Here is a 15,719-nt window from a genome sequence, read left to right as displayed (position 1 = left end):
CATGAAACAGTATGCAATAAAAAAGGAGTATTACTTTAGGATCAATAAAGAGATTCTAGAAATTAAAAATACGATACAGAAAGGGGATGTCTGATAAAGAGATCAAAGATAAAGTAGAGAAAGTTCCCAAAAACCAGTAATAAAAAAAATGGATTATAGGAGAAAAAAGTAACAACAACAACAACAAAAAGATTAGTTCAAGAGATTCAACATCCAAAGTGTAAGAATTTCCCCCAACACACCAAAAAAAACACAAAAAAACAAACACACACACACACACACACACACACACCAAACAAAAATACACCCAGGATGGGAAGAATAGGAAAAATTCATTTGAAGAAAATTGCTCAAAAATGAAGAACCTAAGCATTCAGATTTGAAAGGGCCCAATGATGCCCAGCACAGAGAGTGATGGAGGTCCAGATGAAGGCCTAACATGGTGAAATAATGAGAGAAAAGAGAACAGTGGGGGAAAGAGAAGACACCAAAGGCTTACAATGTTTAAATTAAAAAAAAAAAAAAAGAATCAAAATGGCATTAGACTTCTCAAGAGGAACACTGCAAGCCAAAGGCATCATGGCAGTGTCTCCAATATTCTGCGGAAAAAGAACTTGCAGCTTAGAATTCTGTGCTTAGTTATTAAACAACGTACAGATAGAATAAAAAACAAATTTTAGGTATGTGTGATGGCTAATTCTGTATGTCAACTTGGTTGGGCCACAGTGCCTAGATATGTGGTCGGCATTATTCTAGATGTTTCTGTGAGGGTGCTTTTGGCTGAGATTAAAATTTAAATCAGTGTACTCTGAGTAAAGCAGGTAGCTTTGCGTAATGTGGGTGGGTCTCATCCGACCAACTGATGATCTGAATAGAACAAAAGACTGACCTCCCTTGGGCAAGAGGGAATTCTGTAGCAGATGACTGCCTTTTAGACTTGAACTACAACGTTGGGTCCTTCCTGGGTCTCCAGTCTGACAAACCTTGGACTTTTAACGGCAGCATTAGCTCTTCTGTGGGTCTCTATTCTGCCAGCTCACAGAACTTGGACTTGCCAGCCTCCATAATCACATGAACCAATTTCTTAAAATAAATCTCTTTTTATATATACATGCTTCTATTGGTTCTGTTTCTCTAGAGAATCCTAATAAACAGTTTATCAAAAATTTTCACTTTCCACATGCCCTTTCTTGGGAAGCCACTGACGAATGCATTGCACCCAATCATGAGACTAAACAAAGAGAGAAAGACAGGACATCCAGGACATAAGGGACTCAACAGAGCTGAGCACATAAGGAAATTCCCAAGCTAAAGGGGAAGGAAGAGCCCATGATGAGACAGCTGTACCACAAGCCAGAGAACAACTAGTTCATCAGGAGCAGAGGTGAGGGCTCCAGAGAGGATGTCTAAGTCAGAGAGAGAGCAAGAGAGACAGGGAAGAAGCAGAAAAAAACTCATAGCAATGGAAGGCTTGACTGTTTGGAGACGTGGAGAGTTGGGGTAAAATTAGTGATAGATACATAGAAAGTAAGCAACTGAGAAAAAGGATAATGACCTCATGAGAAAATAAAAAGCAATGTAAGAAAGGATAAGTATTTGTAGTATACTACATAGTTGGATCAGTGCTTATATAGTAAATATCAAATTGTAATCTTACCAAAAACTATGCTTGAGAAGTTGGAAAAAATGGGGAAACGGGAAATGGGGAAAATGATCTTTCAAAGTACAAGGTCAATAGATAGTATCTAAAATTTAGAAAAACAAATATTGGTATAAAGTTTGTTTTGTTTTGTTGAGAAATGAAGGCAAATATGAGGGGGAGAAAACAGCTTAAAAAAATAGCTAAAGGAATTGAAAGTGATTGCCTCCTAGAAATAACACCTGAATATCTGTAGGGATGGGACAGAAAACAACCTTTTTAAAATTATAAGTCTCATAGAATTATTTTAGTCTTTAATAAAGATAACATTTATGTATAGCTTTCATAAAAATAAGGCTAATATATAAAATTAAAATTAATTGGAAAAGTAAGAAAAACTTAACTTTCACTACATATGTTGCTACGGTGTCATCTTATAGAAAGAGGCAAAAGTCTGTTTTTGTCTTGCTTGCTGGCCCAATTTTGTAACTGCTTTAGTCTTAAAACAGAATGTTTAGGTTCAATGACAAGATAACAAATTTTAAAATATTTTTAGGAAAGACAATCATTAGGAAACTCTGTCCACATTCATGTAGAGTGGATATTACACATACGCTTCTTCATCCATTGACTGTTCAAATTTAACAAGGCAGAAAAATTTTTAAAGTAGACAGTAGCCCACTGGTCAGATCTGATTTGCAGACATTATTTATGTGGCTTGCACAGGTTTCTAGAAAAAAAATTAAAATTAGTACCTTGGGGCACCTGGGTGGCACAGTGGTTAAGCGTCTGCCTTCGGCTCAGGGCATGATCCCGGCGTTGTGGGATCGAGCCCTACATCAGGTTCCTCTGCTATGAGCCTGCTTCTTCCTCTCCCACTTCCCCTGCTTGTGTTCCCTCTCTCGCTGGCTGTCTCTATCTCTATCAAATAAATAAATAAAATCTTAAAAAAAAAAATTAGTACCTGTATTTAACATGTGGAAAATTAAGCATAAAAATTTTAACCATTGGCTTCTCCTAGAGAATTGTAAGATTTGACTACTCTGGGTCCACATTCCCTCATGGCCACACTGGCATAAGCTGAATGAGGGACACAGTAAATCAAGATTCACTCACATGCCATCGTATAAAAGAGTAATGAAGCTCTTTATGCAATAAAAAAATATACACAAACATATATTAATATGTTAAGAAAACCCATGAAGACAGAGAATATTGCATGTAGTATGCTACCATTGGGTAAAAAGGGAAAATATTTAGGTTTATATATCTACTGCAACATGCACAGAAGAGCTCTGCATGCACACCCAGTAACATGTTACATCTGAAGACAGGATGTGGTATCTGGGACACAGGATGAAGGGAGATGTTTTTACTTTTTGTAACTGTTGAATACTGAACTATATAAATACACCTTCAAAAAAAATAAAAGTACTTAAAAAAAATTCAGAATTTCTTAGCTCCAGAAATATAAATAAGTATATACATGAATATGAGTATATAACTTAAAAATGTGAATATATTTTTATTTAATATATTCTTTATAGTATATATTCATATGACTACGCTACCCTCCTGACAGAATGTTTTCTCATTCCACCATTAGAAGACAGAAAATATATAAAATTAATTCTGTCTTGCACTTAAAAACATAATCCTGAAAACCCCCAACTCTTTCACCAAGATTTCCCCTGTTCTTTTTTGGATCTTTATATTTGCTGCTGAAGAGATTCCTTCCATGCCTATACAATTAAATCACCCAAAGAAATGTTAGAGACACCAAATTACTGAATCTACACAGTGCTAGTTCCTGAGAAACTGAGAGTTAAAAATATCTATTTTCAAAGGCAAATACAAAACAGTTTAATGATCTAATGAAAGAATTTTTAGTATCCCCTCTACTTGCATTTAAGTATATCTTTGTTATACCAGATTACCAATTATTTTTTTCCACTTGTATGTACTATGTTGGTAACTAGAAAGCCTCTTCTTTGGACTGAGATGCTCAAAGATGTCATACAGAATGATGATCTTAATTTCCTTCTGCTGATGTTTGACCTTTTCCTAATCCTTTTAATTCTTTAATTTCAATTCCAATTAAATGGAACTCTTGCATATCTCCAAGGTGAGTGAGTGGCTGGATCTTCTCTACCTACTGAATCAGTCTTATTTTATACAAGTCCAGAAGTTGGGCAGACGTGCACACAAGTACTTTCCAGAAACCAGTGCTAAGGTGGCTGAACAACACAGCCATCTGCTCAGTGAACTGGAGTACCATTGCAGTATAAGAAGAGATCCCAGTAGTAGATATGGGCAGAGTCCATTTTGGCAGAAGATCTGATGAGCCCCACAGAGAAAAGTAGATAAAGACTAAATGAAGCTAAAGAGTTTCATCTTCACCTAATTCTTTGGTTTGTTTGTCCCTTATAGCAAGGTTAAGGTCTCCATTTTTAATTTTTATTTCTTCCATGTCACAGTTTAATTTCTGTTAAAAAGACATCAAAGAATGAAGAGGCAGAACAATATTTACCTGAATGGAATGATGATTTTTAAAACTGAAATGACAGTGATAATAGCTATACTAGTTTTCTGAAACTTTTAGGTTTGCAACATTTTTCTTGATGAAGACCATAATAGTATCATAATTGTATTTTTACAAGAAACTATTATGAAGAATGACCCTAATATTTTAACACTTGATATGATCAGTGAAAAGGAATAGCAAAGTATTACCAGAGACAGATGTTCAGAACAGCTAAATGTGTTTACAGTGTCTTTTAAAATCAAAGTTGTAAAGGAGATAGATGAGCATATAGAAGCCATTAAAGTATGCTGGGTCATTGATGATTATTAAAACCAGTACCTTTTCCCTACCTCTTACCTAACTTTTTTTAGCTTCTAAACTTCTATACAATAAGCTGTTGCTTTTGACCAGAACACTTTCTGTCCTAGATGGAAACGAGCATAGCATAGCAATTATTTAACAATCTGGGTTCCGGAGAAAAACTGCCCAGGTCCTAATTTTAGCAGCACCTTACAAGCTCTGCGACTTTGGGAAATATCCCCATTCACCCTCTCAGGGGCTGTTTCCTCATGGGTGAAGTGGGGATGAAAACAGTAACTACCTAACAGATTAGAAGGATTAAGTATAATAACAACTAAAATTAAAATGGTATATTGTAATTACTCAAAAAATATTAGACATTGTTATTCCAGCTGCACCCAAAAGAGTTCTTTAATTTTTGTGGTGTACTGTATAGTAAAGATGTGCCCAACTTCCCACCATCTGAAGGGCAGAACAAAGGTGATTAAGTTGTTAAAAAAAAAAAAAAAAGTTAATCTGCTGCCTTATAACCATACTGATGCGAGGACAATTAGCCCCCATAGATAATTTCTGTGGCTGATAAAATTCTAGTGTCAGAGTTTCTTTTCTTTTTTCTTTTTTTTTTTTTTTTTAAGATTTTATTTATTTGACAGAGAGACAGCCAGCGAGAGAGAGGACACAAGCAGAGGGAGTGGGAGAGGAAGAGGCAGGCTCCCAGCGGAGCAGGGAGCCGGATGCGGGCCTCGATCCCACTCATGACCTGAGCCAAAGGCAGATGCTTAACGACTGAGCCACCCAGGTGCCCTGAATGTCAGAGTTTCTATGGCAAAGATCTTTTTTACAGAAGTGATGTTGATTTTGCTTCTTTCACAAATGTTACTTCTGTATACCCCAGGGAATTTTGGTTATATTGAGTTTGCAATAACATTAACAGTCCAGGGCTAGAGTGTAATAGTTGTCGACAAGCAAGAAAAGTTGTGATTTTGTAGACCATCTAGTTTTACTCATTATTTGGGTAGGAGCCATATTCTTTTGTGACTTTCTACATCTTAAACAGAAGCAGAACTAACTTGGAAATTATTTTGTTGAATAATTTTTATGCTCCAGTGTCTCTCTCCTTTAATACTAGAAGTCTTATTGTCTCACATGTGTTGGTTCAATTTTTTTCAATCTTTTTCTCTTTGTTCTTCTGTTTGGATAAATTTCTACTAGTTTATGGACCCTTTCTTCTGTAATCAGCTATTAAGGCCAGCCAGTAATTTTTTCATATTATATAATGTACTTTTTAGTTCTAGAATTTCCATTTGGTTCTTTTTCAGTAGATTCTGTTTCTTTGCTTACATTTTAAACATGTTTATCTATTATACACATATTTTCCTTAATGTTCTTTGGCATAGTTAAAGCAACTGCTTTAAAATCCTTGTCTGCCAATCTCAGTATATGGGTCAACCTAGGTCAGAATCCATTGAAAGTATTCTCTCTTGTGTATGATCACACTTGCCTCTTTCTTTATATGTCTAAGAATTATAGATAGTATCCTAGACATTGTGAATTGAAAAGACTCTGGATTGTCTTTTATTCCTCTAAAAAGTATTCATTTTGTTGTTTCAACAGGCAGTTAATTTGAACTAAATTCTGCAACCAAATTCTGAACTAAATCTGCAAACTTTGTAATTCCTGCATAGGCAACAAGTGAATTCCAATTGTGCATACATAGTTCAGGGAATCAGCCATAATTTTGGACTAATTTTAGACACAAAATTTGAAATTCCTTCCTGTATGTCTCCTCTTTTCTGAATATCCTTCCTCATTTTCCAGTTACATGGTCACACCAAATTCTATCTTCTGGATTTCTAAGCTAGAAAGACTGTTTTTTTTTTTTTTACTGAAGATTTAGTTACCTTTCTTGGAGTCTTTTGGAGCCTGCCCTCTGGCAAAATTAAGTATAGAAATTAAAATTTTTAAATAAAACAAGTATAAAAAATGAAAAACTGGAGTTCTGGTTCAAGATAATGATGTAGAAGGATCCTGAATTCATCCCCCTCAACAAACACTGAATTTACAGCTACACGTGGGCCACTTTCTTATGAAAAAAATCCCCAAACTAGCTGATTGACACCTACATATAGGGTGAATGAGGAAAAAACCCTCATCAAAGTGGATAGGAGAAGCTGAGATACAATCTTTGTTTCTTTTTTTTTAATTGAAGTATAGTTGACACACAATGTTATATTAGTTTCAGGTGTACAACATAGTGATTTGACAAGTTTATATGTTATTACGTAGCTATGCTATGCTCACCACAAGTGTAGCTACCATCTGTCACCATATAACACTACTATAATGCCATTGACTATATTCCCTATGTTGTAACTTTTATCCCCGTGACTTATTCATTCCATAACTGGAAGCCTATAGTTGAGACACAATTGCTATAAACCCCATCTCCAGAGCATCAACCCACAATTGGGAGGGAACTCACAACATCAAATTCTCCCTAAAGAGTAAAGGGCTGAAACCTTACATCTGGCACTTTTAAGACCTGCAGCTGAGAGACAAACCCCCAAATATCTAGCTTTGCAAACCAAAGGGACTTGTGTCCACAAGCCCCACAAGGCTATAGCAAACTGAGAAACAGTTCTTAAAAGTCCCCAAGGACTTGCCCATCTCAGGGCCCAACACAGAAGCAAGCAATCAAAAACTGCCCAAACGTTCTGTGAAAAGGCCTATTTGCTTATCTTAAAGCACTGAGCTGGGAAGTAGGCATCTAATTTAATATACATCTAGAGGCCTACTGAGGTGCTTTCTGGGTACAGAGGCCAGTGAGTACCATTTTTGCACTCTCTTTCTGCTTTGCTCCAACTTGAGAGTATCTGTAGAAGTTTGTACACTCCTAGAAGAAAACACAGGAGGTAAGCTATGAACATTGTTCTTGGTGATAATTTTTTAGATTTGACAATAAAAGCAAAGTAACAATATCAAAAATAAACAAGTGTGACTACAACAAATAAAATAACTTCTCAACAGCAAAAGAAATGATAACTAGAATGAGGACAACCTATGGAATGGGAAAAATATATGTAAACCACATATCTGGTAAGGGGCTAATATCCAAAATACAAAAAGAACTCCTAAAACTCAATAGCAAAAAACCAATTTGATTAAAAAATGAGCAGAGGATCTGCATAGACATTTTTCCAAAGAAGACACATAGATGACCAACAGGTACATGGAATGGTGCTCAGCATCACTAATGATCAGGAAAATGCAAATCAAAGCCACAGTGAAATATCGCTTCACACCACTTAGAATAGCTACTATCAAAAAAGGTAAGAAATAACAAGTGTTAGGAAAGATGTAGGAAAAGAGAACCTTCACACATTGTTGTGGATTTACAGGCACACCTTGGAGACATTATGGGTTCAGTTCCTGACCACTGCAATAAAGCAATGAAGTTTTGGTTTCCCAGCATACACAAAAGTTATGTTTACGCTATACTGTAGTCTATTAAGTCTGCAATAGCATGTCTAAAAATTATATATATACCTTAATTAAAAATAATTTATTACTAAAAACTGCTAACCATCATCAGAATTTTCAGCAAGTCGTAATCTTTTTGCTGGTGGAGGATTTTGCCTTCATGTTAATGACTGCTGACTCATCAGTTTGCTGGTTGCTGAAGGTTGGGGTGGCTCTGGCAATTTCTTAAGACAACAATGCTGTTTACTGACTCTTCTTTTCATAAACCATTTCTCTGTAGCTATAACATTTTACCCACAGTAGAAGTTCTTTCCAATATGGAGTCATTCCTCTCAAAAACACTGCCACTGTTTTATCAACTAAGTTTATGGAGTATTCTAAATCCTTTGTTGTCATTTCTATAATCTTCACAGGATCCTCCCCATGAGCAGATTCCATTTTAAGAAACCACTTTCTTATAGGTGACTAATGGTACACTTATCATGATGAGTACTGCGTAATTTGTAGAATTGGTCAATCATTATATTGTACACCTGAAACCAATATAACATCTATATTAATTATACTTCAATAAAAAAAAGGAACCACTTTCTTTGCTCACCCATAAGAAGCAACTCTTCATCCGTTCAAGTTTTATCACAAGGTTGCAGCAATTCAGTCCCATCTTCAGGCTCCAGTTATAAGTCAAGTTCTCTTGCTATTTCTATCACATCTGCTGTTACTTCCTCCACTGAAGCCTTGAACCCCTCAACGTCATGCATGGGGGTTGGAATCAACTTCTTCCACACTCCTGTTAATGTTGGTATTTGGACCTCTTCCCATAAATTTCAAATGTTCTTAAACATCTAGAATGGTGACGCCTTTCCAGAAGGTATTCAATTTACTTTGCCCAGATCCATCACAGGAATTGCTAACTATGGTAGCTTTGCCTTAAAAATGTATTTCTTAAATAACAGGACTTGAAAGATGAAATTACTCCTTGATCCATGGGCTACAGAATGATTGTTGTATTAGCAGGTATGAAAACAACATGATCTTTTAGATCTCCATCAGAGCTCCTGGATGATCAGGTACATTGTCAGGGAGCAGCCATATTTGAAAGGAATCCTTTTTTTTTGAGCAGTAGAACTCAACAGTGGGCTTAAAATGTTAAGTAAACCAGGGGCGCCTGGGTGGCTCAGTCATTAAGCGTCTGCCTTCGGCTCAGGGCGTGGTCCCGGTGTTCTGGTTCTGGAATCGAGCCCCACATCAGGCTTCTCCACAGGGAGCCTGTTTCTTCCTCTCCCACTCCCCCTGCTTGTGTTCCCTCTTTACTGGCTCTCTCTCTCTCTCTGTCAAATAAATAAATAAAATCTTAAAAAAAAAAATGTTAAGTAAACCATACTGTAGACAGATGTGCTGTCACCCAGGCTTTGTGGATCCATTTATAGAGCACAGGCAGAGTAGATCTAGCATAATTCTTAAGGGCTCTAGGATTTTCATAACTGTCAATGAGCATTGGTTTCAACTTAGAGTCACCAGTTGCATTAGCCCCTAAAAAGAGAGTTGGTCTGAAGCTTTGAAGCCAGGCATTGACTTATATCCCCTTAGCTGTGAAAACCCAAGATGGCATCTTCTTCTAATAGAAGGCTGTTCCAACTCCACTGAATATATGTTGTTTAGTGTAGCCACCCTTGTTAATTATCTTAGCTGGATCTTCTGGAGAACTTGCTGAAGCTTCCACATCAACACTTGCGGCTTCACCTTGCACTTGAATGTTACGGAGACAGTCTTTTTCCTTAAACCTCATGAACCAACCTCTGCTACCTTCAAACTTTTCTTCTGCAGCTTCTTCACCTCTCTCAGCCTTCAAAGAATTAAAGAGAGTTAGGGCCTTCCTCTGGATTACACTTTGGTTTAAGGAAATGTGGCTGGTTTGATCTTCTATCCAGACCACTCAAACTGTCTCCGTATCGGCAGTAACACAGTTTTGCTTTCTTATCATTACTGTGTTCACTGGAGTAGCACTCTTAATTTCCTTCAAGAACTTTTCCTTTGCATTCACAACTTGGCTAATGGGTGCAAGAGGCCTAGCTTTTGACCTATCTTGGCTTTTGATATGCTTTTCTCACCAAGCTTAATCATTTCTAGCTTTTGACCTAACGTGTGACTCTCCCTTTCACCTCAACACCTAGAGGTCACTGCAGGGTTATTAAGTGGCCTAATTTCAATATTGTCATGTCTCAGGAAATAGGGAGGCTAGAGGAGCAGAAGAGAGATGGGGAAACAGCCAGTTGATGGAGCAGTCAGAACGCATGTACCATTTCTTAACTTCACTGTCTTATATGGGTGCAATTCAGGGTGCCTTAAAACAATTACAATAGTAACATCAAAGACCACTGATCACAGATCACCATAACGAATAATAATGAAAAAATTTTAACCATTGTGAGAATTCCCAAAATGTGACACAGAGACATAAAGTGAGCAAATGCTGTTGGAAAAATGGCTGCAATAGACTTGCTCAACATAGGGTTGCCATAAACCTTTAATTTGAAAAAAAAAATGTGCTATCTGTGAAGCACAATAAAGTGAAGTGGATTAAAATCAAGTGTGCCTATACCAGTGAATTTTACTCATTTGTATGTTTGTACAATGCTAATTTGCATCCTTTTATCTCAGCTTCAAGAGTGCCCTTAGCATTTCTTGTGAGCAAATGTAGTGGAGATGAACCCCCTCAGCTTTTTTTGTTTGGGAAAGGCTTTCTCTTTCATTTCTGAAGAACAGTTTTCTGGGTATAGAATTTTGTTGATAGTTTTTTTTTTTTTTTTCAATACTTTGAATATATCTTCCTACCCTCTCCTGGCTTGCAAAGTTTCTGTTGAGAAATACACTTACAGTCTTATGGGGGCAAACTTGAATTGTTCCTTTATAGTTCTGTTTGTCTGTGACTTTTGACAGTTATAATAGGTCTCTGTGTAGCCCTTATTGGCTTCAACCTACTTGAAAACCTTTGGGCCTCATAAATCTGGATGTCCATCTCTCTCCCCAAGTTTGGGAAGTTTTCAGCCATTATTTCTTTCACTAAACCTTCTGTTCCTTTCTCTTTCTCTTCTTCTGGGACTCAAATAATGAATAGATTGCTTCTTTTAATGGTATGGCATAATTCATGTACAGTTCATTTTTTTCATTCTTTTTTTCCTTTTTGCTCCTCTGCCCAGATACTTTCAAATGACCTACCTTTTAGTTCATTGATTCTTCTGCTTGGCCATGTCTGTTGTTGAAGATCTCTTTAGAATTACTCAGTTCAGTCATTGTATTCTTTGGCTCTAGGATTTTCAGTTCTGTTTTTGGTAATTTCGTTTCTTTGTTGATCTTATTTTTCTCATGCATTGTTTTCCTAATTTTGTTTAGTTGTCTGTGTGTTCTTGTAGTTGTAAGAGTATCATTCCGAATTCTTTGACAGTTCATAGATCTCCATTTCTTTATGGTCAGTTATTGGAGCTTTATTAATTTCCTTTGGTGGTACAGTTCAATTTTTCATGTTCCTTGTGCCCTTACATTGGTGCCTACACATTTAAGGAAGTGCGCCTCTTTCAGTCTTTACAGATTGGCTTCAGCAGGCAAATCCCTTCAACAATCTGTTTTTCTAGAGACGACTCTGGGTGGGTCTGGGGGTATCTATGGTTAGGCTTGATGCTGGATTGCTTGAGCTCTCAAGTCTTGTGCCTCAACGAGAAGGTGGACATGCCTGGTGCTTGGAGACATGGGGACCAGCCTGGTGGCTGGGTCAGTGGTGATGGGCCTAGGACCTGGGTCTGTATAGGCAGACCTGTAACCTGTGTCCATAGGGGCTAATCAGGAACTAAGGACAATTGGGGTGGGTGCAGTATGTGACTCCACAGGAACTGGTCTGATACTGAGAGGGGCTAGCTTGGAGGCTGGGGTTATGGAGGCTGGCCTCATGAAGGCTGGCCTGGCACTAGGGAAAGCCTGGAGCCTGGGGCTGCAGGAGTAGGCCTATAGCCTGAGGCCTTGGAGACTGACTTGGAGGTGGTTCTTTTGGGGTTGGTCTGTCACTGGGTGGGCTGGGACCCTAGGTCTATAAGGACTAGCCTGATGCTGGGTGAACCTGGGGTCTGGTGCTGTGGGTGCTGGCCTGGTGCTGATGTTAGTTGAATTCCTGTGTCCATGGTAGTTGGCACTGGGTCTGGCTGACAGCTGAAGTTCATGGATCCTGGCCTGGAGTCTGGGTTCACATGGGCTAATTGGGACCTAGGATAACAGGAGCTGCTTAGCACTGAGATACACTTGGAACCTGGGTTAGTGGAAGCCTGGTGCCATGAGAGCTACCTGAGGCAGTGGGAAGCAGTAGGTGATGGTTTGATCTGGCAGCCTGGTTCCATGGAAGCTACTTGGGGCCACTGGATCTGGTCAGTGCCTGAGTTGACTAGACCAGGTGCCTGGGACCACAGGAGTCACCTGGGGCTGCTGTAACCAGCTGGTACTAGGTTGGATGAGGAGCCTGGGTTTGCTGAACCTTCTGGGAGCTTGGTGCCATGGAAGCCATCTAGGGTTGCAAGAGCCACTGGGGATGCTAAATCTTGCAGGTGCCAGGCAAGCTGAGAGCCTAGTTCTTGGGAACCCTCAGGGAGTCACTTACAGCCATGGGAATGGGCTTGGTGCCAGAGTGAGCTGACTTAGGTCCATGGTGAAGTCAGAACTCACTTCACTCTCTTCTCATGGGGAGGGTCTCTCTCATCATGCTGGTCAATTTGAGCTTGTGGAAAGGGTGATGGGGGTAATGTAAATCTATCTTTTCTAATTGCCACAATGCATCTTTTTCTTATTCTGTGTTTCACTCAAGTGCTGTAATCCTTCACCAGGAGTCCTTAGTTCTTGTGAAGGTATTTCTACCTGCAGACAGTTGTTCAAATTGATGTTGGTGGGGAGGGACATTGCTGCTATTTTGCTGTCTTCACTCCCAAACTTTTTACTTTTATTGTAAAAGTATTTACTTTTATTTAAAGAACCATTATGAAAGATTCTAAGTGCACAAAACCAAATTGCAGTGCCACCGGAAAAAATGCAGAGGAGAAATCTAACTCTAGGGGCGCCTGGGTGGCGCAGTCGTTAAGCGTCTGCCTTCAGCTCAGGGCATGATCCCGGTGTTCTGGGACCAAGCCCCACATCAGGCTTCTCCACTGGGAGCCTGCTTCTTCCTCTCCCACTCCCCCTGCTTGTGTTACCTCTCTCGCTGGCTGTCTCTCTCTCTGTCAAATAAATAAATAAATAAATAAATAAATAAATAAATCTTTAAAAAAAAAAAGAAATCTAACTCTAAAAAGAAACCATCACTTCCTGTTAAAGGGAAACTTTATTTTTCTGAAACATAAATCCCTCCACAGGGTTGGACACCACAGCTGTGAGCTGTGAGCTTCTAATGTCCCACCAATCTCTGAAGACCAGGAGAGTAAGATACAGGGTAAATAAAAATAAGATTGATTTTGATATAATTTACCTCTCCTTATCTACATAATTGAATCTTATTACTGCCCCAGTATTTTACGTCTTTCACCTCTAGTAGAAGTTTGCTTCCCATTCTCTGACCATTTCATTTGTTCATAACTTCAAACACACTGTTTCCTCCTACCTAGAATGCCCTCCAGACACTCAGTATAATTCACTTTCTATAATACCCAGGGTACTCACATTCCACCCATTCAGATCAATAATAATTCCACTCTGTTAACAATTTGTGTAATTTATGCTAATTATCCAGTATGAACCCTATTAACACTGGAAAATTTCATAGACCCCACATGATAGTAGTTGTACTTCTAGTTTTTCTTGATTGGGAAGATAATGATATTCATTGATAAGTAAATTAGTAAAAGGACCCCATGAAATACCTTTGTGGTTCTTCAGGGTCCTGGATCTATAGGTTAGAAAATGGTTTGAACATTTATGCCACATATTTTTTTTTAGTGTTTTCCTGTGAAGATATAACCTCTCAATTAGATTTTATTTCCACAAAATAATAATTGTAGTTTGGACTATTTTATTACCTATATTCTCAGTATGCTATAGATACTTATTTGCTGAACAAGGGAATAGAGGACAATTCAACTGAATTTCTTGTATTGCTATAGTACATACATATTACTTGTAGACAGTAATACACTTAACTAGTAACGTTATGTGGGCTAAAAACACTTTATAGAAGCTAATATAACATGTAACCTGACAGACTTGAGGTAAGGAAGTCTTTGACAAGGCACAAGAATAAACTGTCAGTACTTTTCAAATTTTAAGAGGCATACAAATCACTTGGAACTTTTGTTGAAATGCTGACTCTCAGTCAATGTGGAGAGAGACAATTCTCAGAAGATATTGCTGGTCTGTGGACTACACTTTGAGTAGCAAGGCTCTAGTCCACCTGAATTCAGGTGACTTCATACAGTTCTTTATTGAGATATCAGGGGGAAAAATGTCAAGAGTCAAATGCCAATCTAGGTTGCTATATAGATTAGTTAACAGTTAACAGTGTTTCAGTTGACTAGCAAATCTAAGTAATTTCTCCTGATGATTTAATGACTTTATTTTTTCATTCTTCTCCATTATTCTCTTTTGCATTGTTCTCTTCTGTCCAGAGTTTTCTGCACCTTTCCTCCCTCCCTCTCCCTCCCACCCTCCTTCCCTTTCTTTTCTTGTCTTTTCTTTCACAGCATGTTGTGAGCAGATGTTTTCAGCAGATGTTAGCTAGAAACATCACATTTTTGCCTAAACAAGAAATGACTCCCCTCTGTGTATGAGAGGAGATAATATATTTGCTCTATGATTTTTGATAAAAAGACTAGTTTCTGAGATGCTGTTTAGAAAATCATCACCTCTCAAAACCCAAAGATACCATTCTCACATTGGCTATCCTCATTTCTACTGTAAAATACTCCAGTAAAATCAAACTGCTTCTTACTGACAGCTGTTTATGGGGCACTGGCAGAGGAAAGCATTTATCTCATCTTGGTCCTCCAGATGAAATGAATTCTCCTCTAGTTTAAGTCTCTCTTGATTAGATACTTCTTTACCATCTTTCCTGTTCATATTTATAATTAGTGTATCATATAACACAACATCTGAAAACTTTGCAAGGAGAGGAGGCATCTGTCCTCCACATTCACACAATACACTGTGGTTTACACTGTGAACCCTGCTTACTGCTTTATGTTGAAGTTTTCTGATACTTACACATTTCCTCCAAACATACCATACCATGCCATGCTATATTATACCATACAATACCAAGGATGGGAATAATTTTTTATTTACCTCTACATATGTAGTTCATGGGCACTGCATAATTTTTGGTGAAAGAAACATGATCTGCCACTCTCTTGGCCATTTGTATATTTTTGTAAGCACTGAAGACCTAAACAGGATCGTCAAGAACATGGAATATTTTTTCAATCAGAAAAAGAATGCACAGTTATAATGGGATAAAACCCTCTAGGAATTCACCTTGTACTCTGACCACACATCCTTGGCCTTTCTCCCAGACTTTCTTTCTACCACTAGTCAACTCTTTAATATTGATGAACCCAATGCTCTGTCCTTAATCTCATTTTCTTCTCTCTCTGTACTCTTTCCCTGCTCAAGTTCATGCAGTCATGATTGAAACTACAGTGATGACTCCTCTTTACCTGGCCCCGATCTCCTTTCTGGGCCTCAGGCCTATATATCTTATTGACTACTAGATGGCTCCACTTGAATGTACTATACATGTCACAAATAAAACAC

The 15,719-nt window shown here is 38.1% G+C and overlaps 1 long non-coding RNA gene across 1 annotated transcript in view; it reads right to left on the bottom strand.

Annotated features, from left to right (window-relative positions):
• Window positions 1-14,623: 14,623 nt before the first annotated feature.
• Window positions 14,624-15,719, bottom strand: part of LOC130542861 (uncharacterized) — a 60,134-nt gene continuing 59,038 nt past the window's right edge. Inside the window, exon 7 of the long non-coding RNA XR_008957709.1 lies at window positions 14,624-15,351. This is a non-coding gene — a long non-coding RNA (uncharacterized LOC130542861). The remainder of the gene's footprint in view (window positions 15,352-15,719) is intronic.

Source organism: Ursus arctos, unplaced genomic scaffold (genome assembly GCF_023065955.2).
Source record: "Ursus arctos isolate Adak ecotype North America unplaced genomic scaffold, UrsArc2.0 scaffold_6, whole genome shotgun sequence".
In the NCBI taxonomy this organism is placed as follows: domain Eukaryota; kingdom Metazoa; phylum Chordata; class Mammalia; order Carnivora; family Ursidae; genus Ursus; species Ursus arctos.
This window is presented reverse-complemented; position numbering and strand designations above follow the sequence as displayed.